At 38.6% G+C, this 12,455-nt stretch overlaps 1 long non-coding RNA gene across 1 annotated transcript; it reads left to right on the plus strand.

Annotated features, from left to right (window-relative positions):
• Nucleotides 1-4,480: 4,480 nt before the first annotated feature.
• LOC134169272 (uncharacterized) lies at nt 4,481-9,763 on the plus strand. Its single transcript, XR_009966841.1, has 3 exons — nt 4,481-4,751; nt 6,890-6,954; nt 9,631-9,763. It is a non-coding gene; the product is annotated as an uncharacterized LOC134169272 (long non-coding RNA).
• The last annotated feature ends 2,692 nt before the right edge of the window (nt 9,764-12,455 follow it).

The raw sequence follows: 12,455 nt of genomic DNA on the forward strand, positions 1-12,455 counted from the left end.
GAGGGAGGTTGCTTGAGATTATATTTTGTTTGCTATGGTGTACTCTCTGGTTCCTCAGCTGAGTCTTGGGACCTGTGGTCCCAAGATTCATGTTAAAGTAGATCAAGGTATAAGACCAGCAGGCTGTAGTACTGCTGTCTTTAATCTTCTTATTCATCCCTTCATCTCTTATTGAGTGTTGTAATCTTTCACCTACAAACCTGACAAGAAATCCTGTGATGAAAAAGAGCATGCTAACATTTTGAAGCTCATAGTCTGACTTATTGTGCGTTTGCTCTTTGAATTTTCCAGGTAATGGTGTGAAGAGGAACAAAAAAGAAAAAACTCCTTTTAGGTTTAAGTGTATAAGTGGCTGAATGGACTTTTCTATCAACTATATAATGCAAGGTGTAAGGTTTACATTGAGAATATCTTCATTTGATGCTTTTTTGCTAATTGGAGGGGCAGCACATGATGAGGTCAACCTTGCCTTTCAGGACTAAGAAGAGCAGCAAAATCCTTCAAGTATGTAGGCTGTGATCAGAAGGTGTTACAGCAAAGCTATAATGGAGTGTGAAACAGCACGGGAGCAGAACGAAGCTTACCAGGATGTCAAAAAAAAAAGTATTATGAGAGGCCCTTATAGTGAAGATGGAAGGAGCTATAGTTACAGTCTTTGCTTTCTCTGTCCTTTAATATTATTTTAGAGAGGATGCTATCCCAGCTGGGAATTTATACTCCTACTGAAGTGGTGCATTCTTTAACTTACCTAATGCTCCAGGCAATTCTGTCAGCTTGACACTTGCTCTTGAAGTGTCTGTGCTGTTTAAAACAGCTCAGCAGAACTCCTTCCTGAATTGAAGAACTATCTCTTAATAAAGTCAGCCTAAAATGGAGTGAGTTAGCCTTCTGCATTCTTGCAGTTGAGTATCAACATTTTGAAGGAGTGAAAAAGCAGCCCATCTGGAAGCGTATATAGGGCAATGGTAAAGCTGTTAGAAGGAGAAACTGTAGAAAACAGAAGTTTGGAAGTGTCGTGGTTTAAACTCAGTCAGGTAATTCGTTCGCTCACTTCCCCCCCCTTTCTTGCCCTCCCCCTGCTCCCGGAGGGACGGAGAGGAGAATCAAAAAGAATGCAACTCCCACGGGTTGAGATAAGAACAGTTTAGTAACTAAGGTATAACACAAATCACTACTGCTACCACCAGTGATAATAATGATAAAGGAAATAACAAGGGAAGAGAATACATCATCTCACCACCAGCCGATATAACTCGCCCCCCCCAGCCCGACCAAGCTCTGATACCTCCTCCAACCCTGCAGTCTCCCAAACAGTTACATCCTGGGCATGATGTTTGGAATAGTCACTGGCAGAGCATGAGGCTCACAAAGTCCTTGGCCAAACCAAAATATGTTATCAGCTCTGTTGCTGAAAGCTGCACTGCACCAGCTACCAAGAAGGGGAAAAATGACTGCTACTGCTGAACCCAGGACAGGAAGTCACCCATTGATGGTGGCTGCATGAGTCAGGAAAAAATCCGTAGTGTATGTGTGGAGGGAGGCCTTTGCCAAAACCTGCTACTCCTCCCATTGACACCATTAGCTGCTTTTGTGTATGGCTCAGTTTTTGCCTACATGAACCATATAAATTTACTGATGGTCTTTGCAGGGTACATAGCCTGCATGATTCCCATAGCATGCCTGCACAGCATGGTGAGAGCTCTTGTTCTAAAGGCACAGCCTGATAAGCACAGAAGGATATGATGCTTTTGAAGCAATTCTGTCTGGTCTAGCTAGAAAGATTGCCCAATGAATTTGACCTATTTTTTAAATTTTAAAAATGGCTGTCAAATGGCTGCTTTTCTTTAGAAAATGGATAGAGATTGGGTTGCAGGCTAAATGTGATTAAGAAGCTTTTTATCATAACTAGGGTTTTAGAGATAGTTTGGGTTTTCAGCTGAATTTACTCAAATTGAGTGCACTGATGGGTAGAAAAGCACAATGTTTGAGTTGATTCCATTATAATTTTAAGAGAAAATGATTAATTTTTATTCCCTCTTCACTGCCCACCATTCATTATACACATTTATTGTATTGCACAAAATGGTCCTTTAATGTACTGGTAGTGGATAACATTTTTTAAAAGTGCTTATGGCTGAAACCATTTGGAAAATGAAATTTTGACTACATAATACATGAATGGATCTTGTGGTAGGTAGTTTATTTTTATGTAGTGGTTAGAATTCTGATAGAAATCTGTGGCAAATGCCCAACAGAAGCAAGTAAAGATAGTCTTCCTGACCTCAACACAAAAGGTTAGAGACATGGATAAAAATAAAAAGTAAAGAATTTATTGGATTGGATGCAAGTTTTCTTTTCAGGCACATACTTATTTGTTTTCTTCATTCCTCAAAGAGGTCAGCAAGATTTATGAAGGGAAATATCACAGAAAGTTTTACTGTTGTCATGCGAGAGAAAACAAATGGAGTTTATTTAGGGTGTTATGCTGAGGGTGTGAATATTCCATCTGATAAAAGGCAAGTTAGTAACATAAGTGTCAAATAAGAAGTGGATGTACTCTAATAATGGAATTGTTGAAGTAAGAATTTGGAATTGAAGATGCTTCCCTTGTACAGTAGTATTTTTGGTGCAGATATCCTGTTAAAAGGGCAACTTCATTTATTTCTTCTAAAGATATGAAGTTAGTACCATCTGTTTACATGTGTAGCTGATACATTTATTGTTTTTAGAGTGACAATTGTATTTGTCCTTCTCTCCCTGCATACAAACTAGAACTAATTCAATAACTGAGAATGAAAAAACTACGTACTCAAAAGTTGGGACTGAATGTAAAAATGCAAGGAAAAAGTGGCTAATACAGAGCAACTGTCTCATGAGAATTTTGTAGCTGGCTGTGACTGTAGTCCCGTTGATGTCAGAGGTTGCCTGATAAAGGTTTGTTCAGTGTAACTTTGGGAATAGTCTTATTACATACCTAAAAGTGGGTAAAGACCCAAAGGATTTAGTCATGTAGATCTTGACAAGTAACCATAAAAGCTTTCTGTCACATCACACACCATGTATTCTATACATGCTATGTGTGAAAACCTTTTTTAGAGATAGTCGTATACTGGGGCAAAATTATATAGCTCTGGGACCACTGTAAGAAAGCTAGGCTCCTTAGTCACCTTGAGCACAGGTATCAATAAATAAATGAACATCTTTTAAGCATTTCAGTGCAACATTTCCTCCCAAAAAAGATCACAGTTTTAAAGTACTGTATCTCAGACCTCTTTTGGGCTGGGAGCATGAACATTATGCCATTGGGAATCAATTAATTCATGTGTTCTCCCTCGTGGACCACAGAACAGTTGTGTGAAGCCTGAGAAACTCCCATGTGTCTTTTAAGGTGTGTGAGATTGTGTAAAAAACATTTTTTGACTCATTAAAAGTCAAACAGGAAAGGAGGTATCTGCTGATAGTCTTCATAATTTTTGTAATAAAATAATAAAGTATTATAAAAGCAGTAGGATCAGGAATTAGGAATAGGCTAATACTTCTTTAATGGTGGTTTAGAGATAAGACTGCATATAAAAAAAAACAAAACCGTATATCCAGTAGTCCCTTCAGAAATAGCTCCAGACAATAGAAAGCAGATTACTACAAACTCTGGCCTGATGTGTTTATGAGCACACTTTTCTACATTAGCATGTTGTCCATCTCTGTAGCCTGTCCCCACTCCCTTTCTGGACTGGGGGCTTTGGTGCAGTTGCATGACTTCATCTTCTTTCTGCACCTTCCTTTCTCCCAATGGCTCTTATTTAAGGTACATCAGGAATCTCAAGGTGCCTACACATATGCTTACAATGAGGAATACAGTGGGAATCCAAATGAAAAAGCCTAGGTACCAACAGGTATTGTATCTCTGCACAGGTTAATATGTCCTGCCTGGACATTTTGTTTTTTTGTGTCTCAATAAACGAAAGCCTCCCTTTGAAGGGAAGGGTTTCTTCTCCACTCTTTGCTTGCTGGTGCTATTTTGAGGTGTGAACTGTTGTGGCTGGTTAGCACAGTTTTTCCATGGCTATAAGTGTAGTAGAGAGGGGAAGAATGGGAAAGAGTTGATGTGGATTTTAGTGGTGATGTGAATATGGGGAATGTTAATAGGGCTATAGAGAGAAAGTCAAGCATGGAGGATCCAATGGTGGGTAGGTCACCTGCGTTGTTGGTGATTTGAAGGGCTTCAGAAAACTAGCAATTGTCAGTAAAAATTTGTGGATCTGGAAAAGTTGGGGTTTTTTGAGTTTTAGAGGAGATGGAGTGGTGTAAGAGCCTATACCTTGAGCCAGCTATGGTTATGAAAAATAGCGGCAAATATTTCTTTAAAAGTCAATCTTTCTAGACAGAGGGATAGAAACTTTTTGTTCAGTCTGTGTTTACAGGCTCTAATACTTTGTAGTTCTTCTTAAACACCGAATGAATGCACGAATTGCATGTTAGGAGTTCCCCCAGCTGACCCACTTGGTATATTCAGTGGGTCAGCTGAGGGAAATTGGACACAGCCTATTTAGCAGTAATTGGCTATATCTATCTCCCACAACTGCAAAATCTGGAAAGGGTTAATGAATGGCCTGATTAACTTCTTCATCTGTGCTCAGCAGGCAGAAATAACTGCTAAAAAAGAAAAACAACAGGAGTAAAACCTAAAGCTAAAGCAGTGTGTAGGTTAATTCCAGAAAGAGGAACATGAGGTTGAGGAGACTGCTGTGCAGGTGAGAGGCAACAAGAGAGAAAGGAACAGTTTTTTTTTTTCTCTGGGCATGCAAAACCTTTGCTTGGTTTTGACCTGCATGACCACTTGTGACCCTGTGGAAACTGACTGTAGATAGGTAATGCTTGCTTTTTGCTTGAAACGGGGGAAACCACATCATATTTGAGATCATATGTGACCTATTGGGGCTGGTGGACAGGGAGCTGAATATGAGGCAGAAATGATTAAAAGTGATTAAGCACCTCATGGGATGCTGTATAGCAAGTACCAGTAGCAGGCTGAGGAAAATGATTTTTCCTCTCTGGCACCTGAGACTGCATTTGCAGTAGTGCTTGCAGGCGTGTAATACAAGAAAGATATTGAACTGGAGCAAGTCTGGTGCAGGGCACCAAGCTGGTCAGAGGTCTGGAGATTTTGGCATATGGGAAAGTGGAGAAAACACTGGAAAAAGGGCACAGAGAATTTGTGCAGCCTCCAGTCTTGGAACTTTTAAAACTTGCCTTGACAAGACTGTGAGTGACTTGATCTCACTGGCCATTTGAAGTGAGGTGTTCTGCCAGGTGACCTCCAGAGGTTATATTCTGTGATACCATGCATCAGTGCAAATCCTAGCCTAGCATTGCATACACTGACAGTGAAATGAACTGTCCTGAGCTTACAGACATTTCATAAACAAATGAATTCCAGAGGATAATGGAGCTATTAATGATCAGCAGTGTCTCTTATGAAGAACTAACATTGTTTGCAAGGCAAACTAGGTTATACTCCTAGGTAAAACTGTAAAAATGGAAGCTGAAATGGAGGCAAGGAATGATATATTGTAGCTATTATATGTTTGGATTTCAGTGCAGCACTTGATACAATGTCTCCAAGTGACATTTGCTTCAGAAATTTAAATCAAGGTGGATATCTGATAAGAGAACTGAATACTTAAACCAAAAACTTCCTCAGAGATTGGCAATAAGGGTTGATTTCTCCATCGTGGGGCTTTATCAGATGCATAAACTCACAGAACTTCTCTGTTAGAATAAGAAGAGATGATGTAATGGTTACAATAATAATTACTGTGATGAAACCTGGCCCTGAAGCAGACTTGGCCTTTTTCCCTTTCAGTCACTGGTGTATATGTTTTGTGTGTGTTCCTTGTGTCTTAATGTTTTCTATAAGTTATCTTCACTAATTATCTTAGAGTGGGTGTAAGTATATACTAATGACATTAACAGATAATATCAAATTTAAGTGAATTGCATGCATCACTAACAGTGGGAGGAGAAGGACAGAGTGAGTTAATAAAGACATAAATTAACAATATGATACTCCACTTGTATAAAGTAAGTGAAGATTTGAGAAAATAGAATCCAAAGCTTAGGTAATCATAAGGGAGGTAAAATATGAGGGGCTGAAAGTGTTTCTGGCCTTAACAGAAGGGAAATAGGTTTTTGCTGTGTGTTGGAGGTTTTGCTCTTAGACTACAAATGTGTGCTTATGCACAGATGAAGAGACAGCAGAAGGTTATGCTTGTTCTGCACAACATAACTTCAATGTGAACACTTCTGTATCTGGACAGCACATGGTGTGGTTTTTGAGGTCCTGACCTCTTACTGATTTTTTCTTTAACAAGTGTTCTTGCATTCTTAGGTTTACATTTCTTCTTTAAGTTCTTTCCTACATATTGGTAATTCTCTAACACTGAGCAGAACCTCCTATGTCTGTTACAGATGGACAGTCATGATACAGACTAAAATTGGATTTGAGAAAGGCAGGTGAGACTTTAATTGGGAATGTCCAAGCATGCAAGTTAAAAGTCAGTGTAAGAAGTGCTATGGAAAACCCAATAGACCTTTTTTACTTGGAGACTTTGATTAGGAGGCTGATATATTGGTTTTGCTGAACTATTAAGCTAGAGTGGCAAGTTGAGGGGGAGAGAAAGTGATTACTGCTTTGTGTAGAGTTGTCCAATGTAGTCTCACATGCCACCTAAATAGTCAGTGTCTTAAACTAATTAAATGAAAGTTCTTACTTGTTTTAATGAGACACAGGTAGCTGCTATTTGTGAAAAAGCTCTTTTTTCTTCACTGTGGTTTTGTGGGTAGGGTGTTTTCTGTGCCTACTGACTGTGGACAGATGTTAAATTCCCAGACTGTCTTCGAGTGCACCACGCAGGTCAGAGAAGAGACCTTGTAAAGGACTGCCTTAGCTATAAGGTAAGTACAGGTGTGAAAAAAATGAAGATAAAATTTTCTGTATTCCTCTCAAAAGTACCCTTTAAAGTTCATGGAGGTTGTGATTCATGCTTCTGCACTTCTCTGCCCAAATAACTGGGAGACTGAAGATATCTTCTGTGGTACTATTTATCCTGAAGACTTGGGGAGATAGGTAAGGGATAGTAAGTGGGTATAATGTGCCCTTGATTGCTGTCACCTTCTGTCTTTCTTAAGCAAATTTGTTCTGTGCATTATGTGGCAAATTCTCTTTGGAGTTGTCAGGGATGTCCAGTGAAAACGTCTGCTTTGGTAGTTAAGGTGGTAAGTCACAACTTGTAGAGAAACAAGTGTCAGCAATTACCGGAATTGTTTTCTTAATAAAAATGACCTGTGGGTATCTGCCTTGGAGATTGTTTTCTTCCTTCCTCTCCCCTTCCTCTCTCTTTCCCCTTCTGTGGACATTTTTGGCCCTGGCTCTCTGAGAACTTAAAAGAGGATTTATTTTCTCTCTCCCTTACAAACTCTCTGCATGTTGCTCTGCAGCTTCGATGAAGTACTAGCATTATTTTGCAGTAAGAAGTGCAAATGCTCTAGGGGAGATGAAAAAAAGAAGCCATGAAGGTAAAAGGTGTAAGTTTCCCTTGTCCGATTACTGAGGTTAAGAATGGCGAGCGTTAATTGTGCTGCATTATTGAACTATGCTCCTGAACTATGAAGAGGTTAGTGAGCTCCGTAGTGTTTCTCCTCAGAGGGCTCTTCAGTGCTTGAGAATCTTTGCTCTCAGCCTCTTCAGCATTTAGGATGATTAAACTTTCTTTGTACCTCTTGAAGAGGAAAAGATGAAGTGTAGTTCAGAGCAACAAAAGAGCTTTTCTTTTTAGGAGGCTAATTATGTGGATATCAGCCTGACACAATACCATTCAGTCTGTACTTGTTTAGCCACTACTAAGATAATATCTAGGCCCTCCTAATTTGTAATTTATCTCCGTAAGCCTTAGGGACACAGCAGAATTACTCAGAAAAGTCACATGAAATTTCTTGTGAGGCATAGTCTCCAAAGATGAGGCTTAGTTCCTAATTTCCTATGTTGTGACAGAGAACGTCTACTTACCAGTTGTCAGTCTGTGCTGTCTCCTGTCACCTGCATGCATTTTCTTCTCCGTTATGCTTTCTATATGGCATAAAATTTGTCAAATAAATTCACAAACCAGATTTTTGATGTTTTGAACAGTTTGAATATGACCTGATTTTGTGTCTTAAGCTCATAAAGCTCATTAAAACTGCTATGACTAGTCCTACTGATTACAGTAGACCACTTGGGACGGCTCGGATATTTAACTAATAAACTTTCTGCTATTACATGGTACCGGACTAGAGACACTAACGGCGCCTTTCTCTTGATCTCTTGCCATGGTTCATAATATTTCTAGCTTTGATCTACTGAGAGCAAGTTCTCCTTGGGAAATGAAATGTTCATGGTCATTGGGATGCTTGGATGCAAGGGGAATGCACGCCTTGTATTCCCTTTGGTGCTGCAGAGGGAAATTTGGTAAATAAACTCATTAGTCCTGGCTGTACATTTTGCTTGCGTAAGCGAGTCTGTAGGTGACAATGGAGCTTAATTTCAGCCTATACTACTATTTTATAATCAGCCTGTGGACTAGGATAAGGCTTGCTAACAAGAAAAGCAATTAACTTTATAGATGAATATCTTTTTCCAAATTAGAATTACATCATTACAGTTATAGAGCTGTAAACAGCACTGCAATCTGTGTTCATCTGTACAATCCAAATGTAATGATGTGGCTGAAAGGAATACTTCAGAGTGAAAGAACAAATATTTAAGACCTGTCTGAACAAGATTGCTTTATTTCTGGGTGTTTTGGCAGGGCTGTTCCAAGATTTTGCTAGGAAAATTAACCAGACTGTTTTTAGAAACCACTTCAGAATGTACTTCGCAGCAGACTGCATATGCAATAGCATTAATTGCTACTGCTGAGCAGCGGCTTACAAATGAATAAAAATCCCTGTGTCAGTGCGACACTAATAAACCCTTCTTACTTAAAAAAAATAAATAAAATCGACTGAACTGTTAGATTGTTGCTATATGAATAACCTCCCTGCTTTCCCTCTGAGCTTTTAAACATGTTTGGGGGGTGGTTGGTTTCACCCTGTCTAGGAAAACAGCTATGCTGCAGAGGCTTACATGTTTGCAAGGGCTTACCAACCAAATAGGACTGTGCTTATTTACAGAGAAAGGCAGAACTATTTTACACACTTTTGATGTGTGGATATAGTAGAATTTCAAAGAAATGGTGAAAAGACTGAAATCTGAAGTAACGAATGTAAGCTAATTGGTTGAGCTGGAAATCTGGATAATGCCAGAATTCAGAGTGTAAATCACATGGTCTTAAACTTGTGTGAATCCAGCAAGCTAAGTGAAATTCTCAGTTCAGCTTGGAGAACTGTGTTTGTCCAAATGGTGAGAGCCTTTGTCTTTGGGACTCCTGCCCGCTGCCTCATTCATTGGCATCCTCTGCTCATGTAAATTGTACTGACAGATATGGCTGGCTGAGAGACCGACTCTTCTGCTAGGCTTCTCTTGTGGGTCCATTGAGCTGGAGCTAGTACAGAGCACTCACTGTTTTTTTATTTTTATTTTTATTGTTTATAAAGACATAAACTTAGATGGAAATCAGGAGTGTTACCAAAACTGCCATTATGAAAATCCTTGGCTAAGCTGTGCCCAACCATGGAAGTGAGAGCTTTAAGAAGAGATGCTAAGGATGTGTATCTTACAAAAAGACTTGCTGCTCGTACCAGTCCTTGATTCTGCTCTGGATCTACACATTCAGGAGCTAAGCAAAGCAAAATCAGGCTTTCAGACATCAAATTTTTCCTGGACCTGGGCCACACCAATTTCTTTTAAAAACATACTGCTTGAGATATTGTAGCCAAAATTTCACACTTGCATTAAAACATAAAAGATATTTCTCCCTCCAGACAACAGTATATGGATTCTTAATATGTGTGTATTAATAAAAAGTTCTGTTCATTTGTAATTAAGAGCAGAGATTTTAAAGATCTACTTTACTGTATCCTAAACACCTACTGAAAATACTTTGTAGTTTGATTTTCTTTATAATTATACCATTTTCAAAAGTAACAACTGAATTACTTGATTTTATACTAATTAAAGCCTAAGGCCTTTTTATTGCAAATTCAAATAGAATAGTACAATAACTAGTACTTTATTTGCTATATAACTTAAAATTATGTAAATTACACAGCTACTAAACTACTCTAAGTGGTGTGTATATGGCTAAATTATTTTTAACAGAAGAGTAGTTCATTTTATATAAGGGTATTTGAGATGCATAATCTGAAATATCACTAAACCTTAGGAGCTGCTCTACATTGGAAACTTTTAAATTTGAGTATGAAAGGTAAATTGTTTCCAATAGACAAATCTTCTGGTATAGCTCAAGTCAGACAATCTCAGAGCTATCCTGCCAATCTGCACTGTGGTCTGAAGTGGAGCAGGTTGGAGGAAGTCACAGGAACTGTCCGTAGCCCACCGAGTTCACGTTGCCAGGGCACCTCCATGACTGTACATTGCTGCCATGCAGATGTGCAAGGGTTCTTACTTTTATTCTGCTCTGGTCTTTTCTCTTGCAGACTAACTGTGCAGCAGGATGGCAAAATTGGGTCTCCCAGTCTGGCACAGGGGACTTCCCAGAGTAACGGTGATTCTTCACTGATCAGCTTTGAACAGTTTCCATCTATTTTGTGCTCCTATAGTTCAGTTCTGCTCTGTACCCAAATGTGCTGGACACAGCAGTAGCTGGTTACTATATGTGCAGCATGGCAGGACTTGAAACTGCAGGATACTCTAAAACAGCAATTTTTTGACAAAAAGAAAGGTTTAAGTTATGGTTTTGTCATGTTGAGAAATAAGTGAAAACCAAGCCTTTTACAGAACGTTTCCTAGCAAGCAAAACCTATACAACTGGACAGTTGGGATAGAGAGAGGGTGAATGGGTAGGAGACTTAGGGTTTGGGGAAGAACTGTGAGGGTTTTTTTTTTTTTGCACTGATTGAAAATTCTATTCTGGCTTCCTCAAAGTCTAGATGGGATAGAAAAGAAACAACATGTTTGATAGAAGAAAAGTGCTGTTGCAGGGTTTTTGGCTAGAATTCAATTTGCCTAAGATCACTGTAAATTCTGTGGGATATAGTCCCAAGACTGTCTTTCCCAGATATATTAAGTCTGGATTAAGGGTACCTACTAAGGACCAAAACTGCAGAGCTACATAATGAAAAGCACTTAACGTTGTTAACTTGCTCTGCCAATTCAACTATTCAAAAATTTTAATGGGCTAAGTCCATAATATGTACCAGCACTTCTGGATTAGATATTGTCTGTGTGCATCAGTTGAACTTCACTGAGTCTGCATTTTCAGCTCCTGGAGTAAAGGAAACATATAGTCCAACTTGCTCAACAAGAAAGCAACTGCCTGTCTTTGACTGATCATGCTCTGCATCAAATGTATATCACCATACCAGTGCATGGGTTAATGCTTCTGGAGCTTTGTGGTTTTAAACAGAATATGCTAGCCAGGAGATATACCTCAAAATCCTCACAGTCCTGGGTCTGAGATGTGAGAACTTGTCCCATAATACTCTTTCTATGCACTTACAATAACTTAACTCCTTGTGTCAACAGCCACATTTGCCAGAAAAAACATACCGCTGAGTTTCTGATTACTTAACTATTTTGCTAAGTGATAGGAAAAATGTGTTTCATTTATTCTGTGGGAAAAGGAAAAGGTCGAGTCAGCTTAAAAGTTATAAGTAAATACAGAGGATGAAAAAGAGATAATTGTCTTTAACACATGATTTGTCATTCAGTTTAAGATATAAGGCAAATCTTTGACTTTAACAACTTCTTCCATATCTTCTATTCCTACTCTTCATATATTTTCACAATAAAATGATTTTATTTGTATAAATGGTATAACAGATCTTTTCAGTAATTTTTCTGGTGATGAATTAGTGATTCAGCTGTGAAGTTCATGTATACAGTTTGGAACAATAAGGGAAAAATAGGAGTATATTGGGGGTTTAACTGTTCACTTTTCCTTTGTTCACATGATGTGTAAGAAATAACTGAATTTGGTCTGCAATTTTTTATCTGCAGTGTTTATGTGCTGCAGAACAGTTGGAGATACAACAGCCTTACTCTTTTCATAGATCTGAATAGCTTGTTTTGGCATCTTCTGTCTGATACAATTCTATCTGCATTTTTATCTGTTTTCCTATTTGTCTGTAAGTGTCAAAACAAAATATATGTGCTTGAAAGCTGTTTTCTGTGAAATGACATGGTAGTTGTATGAATTTTTTTATCAATGTAGTGACTAGGATTGTTCAATTACTTTAAAATTCTGTTGACATTTTTACCATAGACCTCACTTTTCAGGCACTTTAAACAGAAAAGATTT

This window comes from Pezoporus occidentalis, unplaced genomic scaffold, assembly GCF_034315485.1.
Source record: "Pezoporus occidentalis ecotype Australia unplaced genomic scaffold, CSIRO_AGI_Poc_V1 ctg34, whole genome shotgun sequence".
NCBI lineage: Eukaryota > Metazoa > Chordata > Aves > Psittaciformes > Psittacidae > Pezoporus > Pezoporus occidentalis.